The sequence below is a fragment of the Triticum dicoccoides genome, unplaced genomic scaffold, assembly GCF_002162155.2.
Source record: "Triticum dicoccoides isolate Atlit2015 ecotype Zavitan unplaced genomic scaffold, WEW_v2.0 scaffold217715, whole genome shotgun sequence".
NCBI lineage: Eukaryota > Viridiplantae > Streptophyta > Magnoliopsida > Poales > Poaceae > Triticum > Triticum dicoccoides.
The window spans coordinates 79-6,265 of NW_021240799.1; the positions used below are offsets into that span (position 1 = coordinate 79).

The following is a 6,187-nucleotide window of genomic DNA, read 5'->3' on the forward strand; positions in this document are numbered from 1 at the left end:
ATATCTATCAATTTTTGGTGACAAAAAACATCGCTGATAAATATCCGTGATAGTGGTTGAATTTGCATTTTATTTGTACAAACTTAAACTCCTATGTTTTAGACAGGGCATGTATGCTAGTTAGGTAAGATATGTGTTAAATTGTTCTTTGACGTTAGTTTTAGGATGCCCAGTGTAGTTCAGTTGATACATGCATATATGTGTTGTGTAGGTTTCCGGTTAACCCTTTTATTCTAATAACAGGTCATCCACTTTAAAAGTAATTTCCTTGGTAGCTTCAGTTCAGTTCTGTACATACATGAGTGTTTCTTCCTTCAATTTACATGAGAACAAAATAATCCATGCGAAAAAAAACTGAGAACAACAAGGTTTAGCTTGCTGCAATTGTAGATTATATATGCATGTACGTACTATCTCTAATGCACCAAGAAAATAGCATATTAACATGTATGAGCATGTACAAATTGATTATTCATGTGTTGATTAGGAAGCATGCACACAATAAGGACTAATAACTCGATCAAGGAAGAAACTTCATTTCCTTAATAGCATTTGGCAGATTAAGCTATAGAATAAAAAATGAAGTACCATCAGGCTGATCTCTAATTTTCACTGAACTAACACAAACACTTTTTACGCACTATTACTGTCCATTTGGAGTACTATTTGTAAGTGAATCTTTATCTACTGCTGTACAGAAGCTAACTTGAATTAGGTCGGATGAATTAGATACTTCTGCCATTGCCATGAACAGATCAATATGGCATGCGTAGTATACTGTCACTTCTGCTTCAGAAGTAAAACTTTTCTATCTTTGATCATGTCTCTAAGAAAAGTATTAAGGGAAACCAGCTATGAGGAAAAATAAATGACCAAATTCAGAAGTGTGTGCTTCAGGTACCTTTCGGCAACGACATCACCTGGTCTCTGAAGAACACATCCAACTCATCCTGCTATCCTACTACTGTGCCACCCCAAGCCTGAATTCCTCGATGCTCCATCCAACCTCTGCATGGCAGTAAGGCAAAACCAAGATCGATGTCATGATAAAGCTTTCAAAAAAAAATCAGTGTTCTTAACTAATGAATTACAAAAATAGGTGCAAGCTTATATGAACAATTTAGCATCAAACCCTTAAGCATTTGAACTAACATGTCCATCCCATAAAACTAAAATGTGTTGAACCTTGGCGCTGGCAGAACCTATTTCATGACAAAACAATCATGAAATTCTATCAGGTGATTGCAGGAGATTGTAAATAACCACAAGAAGTAAAAGATGATATTCTATTGTATCCAACTAACTGAATAATCGAGCAGACTAACGGGATGGAGAGGCATATACGGCATCAGGTACATTGACGGTCACAGCTAGCGACGCTTGTGTGGAAAGTTGTGGTCGCTGCTACCAGTACAGCAGCTGTGTTGTCGGAGGAACTGGTGGTGCGCTGTACACATCATTCTGCGGCTCAAATCTTCTTGAGATAGGTCAGAGGCATCTAGGTAATAAGAGAAAAATAGCGAAACAATAAGATGGTGATTTGGTTAATTGAAAGGAACCATAGTTTGCAGGGAAGGGAGACGCGTTTGCAACTCGGCGCTCACCCTCAGCATAGCCGTCAGGTAGCAAGAATTTGTGCACGTGCCTGGATCCTCTTATTCCCATATCATCTACTCCCTATTCCCCATACCGCCACATCCACGAGCTATAGATATTTGGGGGAGCAGACCACTACTGCTTCTATGCTGAAGGTACTACAACTGGTAAAACGACATCATGAATTAAATTTTATGAAGAAAAGTAACCTTTAGCAAAAGAAGGTATTTAGTCTATGCAGAAATCATACTACTGTAAAATACATGATAAATATATGATAATGCCTAGTCGAACTGATGCATCTAGGAGCTACAAATGGCAATAGGACAGTACTAAAAGGACATACTATTCAATTCCAGTCTCTAGAGAACAAAATCACATTGCTCCTAATTTTTCTTAAAATAATAAAACAGTACTAAAGAGCCGATATTTAGAATCTGAGCGCTCACCATTTAAATGAGAATCTAAGCAAAATATGGGAGTGCATGGAGGTCACCATTTAAGTCAAATAGGTAAAATCAACCTTCATAACAATGAAATAGAAATTCTATTTGGAAAGGGTGTTTCCGGGAGCTTCCCACCACTCTGCTTAATGAACAGGACGATATTGTCCTGAATCATCAGCTAAAACATTGTTAACTGGTCATTATTGCTAACTCAAAAGAGAACTGAAGTAAATATAGTGTATTCAGCAAACCCAAATTATAAGGGTGCAGTACAGAAAAATTGTATGCCAAACGGATTAGAAGTTATATGCAAATATTAAGATAATTACACTTGTCGGGGCCGAATGGAGAGTCAGCAAGAGGTAGCAGCGCGTTTGTTGACTTCGATGCACCTAGGCATGTATGTCAGCTCCAAGAATGAAGTACACCACCTGCTAACCTAACGGCGCCACTCTTCCAAGGTTGGTGTTTCCACGCCAATAGTCATCATATCTCTAATACTTGCTGGATAACATAAAGTAAATGCCTACAGTCACAACTTGTACTAAATCATAGGAAACAGATTAAAGAGAATTAAGAATATGTTCATTTTCTCTCAACTATCAAAGATGGCGAGATTGCATTCAGCAACATGAGCCGTAGTTAAATTACATTTAAAGCTTTTCCTGCTTAATGGCAAATAACATGCCAACATTAATTTAAACGTATGCATAAGGAATCAACAAGAGCCAGCACTGCAAATATTTCACGTGAAGAGTAAAATAGAAGGGCTAGTGTGAAAGAAGAGTACTCACCCAAATGGATATCTGGCCTTGCAGCGGTTGTTGCATCAATAAGGACCGTAACTTTCTCATAGTCCAATGCCACAATGTCGTAAACAGTCTGCCGGATGCAATTTTTCTATCTTGACATGGGTTGAGAAAAGATAATCAGGAAACTAAAGCTGCTAACTGAGAACACAACCAACAAATCATCATATTCCCTGAAATCCCTGAAAATACCCTCCTTCACAGACATATAAAAAATTCCATAGGGTTGTCATATGGATCATTGATGGTGCCAACAATAATCTAATTATGATGAGGATGACTTAGCTATATCATTTGTGCTGCCAACCTAAAGAATATGGTCTGCTTAGTAAGATATCCATTAATAAAAAAGGAGGAGGAAGCAGAGCACATCACACAAGCTTGCATATATATAGACAGATGGATTGTGCGGAGCTCACCTTGGCATGTTGGCATCAGACGTGTTTATTGTTGCTTCGCAGGTGCGCCGTTAGCCGCCTCTCCAGGCTGCTGCACCGTGCAAGCTCACCAGTATCACAACAATAGAATAGGGGTTTGACCACCTACCCTGAGCATGCAAGGCTCCATCTTAACCCATGTACAGAGGGGATTTTTTTCGGAGCAGATGTACAAAGGGATGAATAACGGAAATATGGGAGCTTACCAGCAAAATTGTTTGCGCCTGCAGTTGCATCCTTCAAACGAATATACTGTAGAATCAAAATTGAATCAAGTCAATCAGAAATCAAGGTTGGGGGATGAAAAAAAAAGCTTCAGATGTGAATGTTTTCAGGTTTGAGGAGCTCACGTTTGGCCCTCTGCTGATGCTGACCATGTGTAGGGACAGAAGAGTTCAAGACATCGCTCGGGGCCGCGAAGGAGAGGAGGTCCTCGAGAGGCGGAGTGAGCTCGTGGGGGCGGCGCCCCTCGCCTCGAGTTCGTGAGGCGGCGGAGCTCAGGGCGGAGGCCGGAATCGAAGTTGGTGTCATCTACTCCTCCCTGGACCACCAAGGCTTGGAGGGGCGACGGTGCGCCGGGGACATGGGGTGAGGGACAGGCGCACCTCCCTCTCCCCTTTCCTCTCTCTCTCCCTCTCATCTTCTCTGTACTGCTGACCGAATTGAGCGCCGCCGCCATCTCCCTTTGCCTGCACGTCGTCTTGCCCGTGCTAGTTGGGTAAGGAGGCAGTGGAGGTGGAGGCAGAGGAGATGAGGCAGCCGAGAGGGAGGAGGAAAGCCGCGGCGGCGGCCTAGAGAAGAGGAGCGGGATGAAGAAGAGATGAGGGAGAGAGAGGGTCTGACGAGGTAGATATTTCTGCCTCAATCCATCCACCCAATCCCACGCTGAAGAGTCATGTTCCAAGACTCTAAAAGGACCGGCTGAAGAGTCATATAGATGCATGCGTGTTAATTGGCTACAATCTTGATGGCATGCAACTTTGTAAACTTCTACTTAGAACAAATTAAGTAGCTAAATTAACAACCAAGAGTACAGTGTCGATCCATATTATCCAAAATATGCTAGCTAGCTGCACTAACGAACAAGTCCACTCCAAATTGAGACGACGCAAATCATATTTGGGAGCTATAGCTGCTAGTGGACGCAAATAATGAGCATCGAAGTAAAAAAAAGGGACAGGTAGTGACAGCTGGGTACACTGACAGGAAAATCTGCAAGGCACAATATGAAATTAGGATATGTCACTCGATGACTCTGCACATCTAGAAAAGGATGGCAAATTTTACGTAGAACACCACCCATATTCTTTTTTCTTATCTTGTCTACGGGAGTTAGCTTTGAGAAGTGTAGAATTTGCACACATAATAGTTTGATAATCTGAAATGAGTGTGTGTGCGCCAGAATTGTTATTAAATAGGATAGCATATACATTAGCTTGGAAAAGGGGACTACATATCATTGGACCCGGACCCAGCTCTGAATAGAGAACCTACATTTCGTATCCAATAACTGAAATTTGTGCGTTACATCCATAAAGGAATATTAGCAGGACATGCAGAAATTGGTGGCTGGACATATTGTTTAAGCAAATAAATAGCCACTACTTTCTTGTGCGCAATGGAGCACGTACAAATTCAGGAACTAAGCTTTAGTAACGACCGCATGGTTGATGTGGGAAAAACAACATAGCTATTGCAGCACTGAGCTGTGAGCCTTGCATGATGTGCAGGTAGGCTAGCTTGATGGTGGAAAATCAGTGGCGATATGTCCACATTGGTATTGAAGAGCTTGACAGATGTAATCACTTTCAAAAGGAGACCACATGTGTTTGGATTCAGCTTTGAACAGGGGAGTTTATTTGACACACCTCTCCTCCTTAATCAAATGGTTAAGGTCTAAAAATATATAATGGTGAGCACAAGAGCAGAGTAGTCATGGTTGAGCATGGCCAGTTAACTCTGAAAGAAGAAAGTCTGTGATATTACACTTAATATGTAAAAGAGGCTCAAACAATAAAAATTCAAAATAAAAATAATGCTCATGCAGGATATTTTGTATTTACAACATCAGACAGTACCATCAAACGCTATATATTAGTTAGCTATAAGTAGGAATCTCTCATCGGATTGTCCTCTAAATAATACCATGGAGGCATGAAACTAAGTATTTTCGGTCAGGAAAACAAAGATGCCAGCTTCCACCATGAATCGCAGAATTTTCATATAGTTGTGCTCACAAAGCTATTTAAACATAAAAGGAAACAGTAGTACCTTGTATATTTGTACAACCTATCAAGAACAGAGTTGTCAATTAATCTCTTTATATTCATGCCCTCATCACCAGGCCCACTATCACTGATACCTTCTCTTCCGGAACCATAAGTAGTGTGGTCATTGTAGAAATATGACAAGTTATATTATACTTGTGTCTATCTCTATCTTGTGATTCCACTGCCCACTGCCGTGGTTGCACTGCTCATGTCGGATTAGAGTTATGGTGCCCTGAGAAACACGAGCAAAGTTTGAATAATCCAGTGGTTATATTCTACTTAAAATGGGACCATTATGCATAATATTATGTATGAATCGCTATGAGAGAGAACTGAACAAATTATATAGCAAACTGAGTGTCATATTCAATTATATCCATGGAAAATATATTATGATCTCTAAACTACAGCAGTGTACAAAGAAGCGACAACCAACTAAGGAAGCGGAAGTGGACGCTCACAGAGATGACAGACCCAAGTTTGGGAAGGATGACAGTCGGATAGATATCTCATCTCTGCTTCTGCTCATCTCCGTTTATTAAGATGCGACAACATATGTATATATATGATGTGCACCCAACTCTGTCCTGAGCATTGCCTGCTGCTGAACCTGCACATGAAAAAACTGA

General features: G+C 40.7%; 1 long non-coding RNA gene across 20 annotated transcripts; it reads right to left on the reverse strand.

Moving 5' to 3' along the window:
* Nucleotides 1-524: 524 nt before the first annotated feature.
* LOC119345231 lies at nt 525-4,180 on the reverse strand. Of its 20 annotated transcripts, none has more exons than XR_005166972.1 (9): nt 3,639-4,177; nt 3,495-3,540; nt 3,271-3,398; nt 2,837-2,946; nt 2,372-2,546; nt 1,605-1,760; nt 1,305-1,498; nt 1,133-1,202; nt 525-1,008 (listed from the first exon to the last, which is right to left on the reverse strand). It is a non-coding gene; the product is annotated as an uncharacterized LOC119345231 (long non-coding RNA). The 20 variants fall into 20 exon arrangements; XR_005166977.1 differs by having other exon boundaries at nt 1,153-1,202; nt 1,345-1,498; nt 3,639-4,176; XR_005166979.1 differs by having other exon boundaries at nt 1,345-1,498; nt 3,639-4,176.
* Between the last annotated feature and the right edge of the window lie 2,007 nt (nt 4,181-6,187).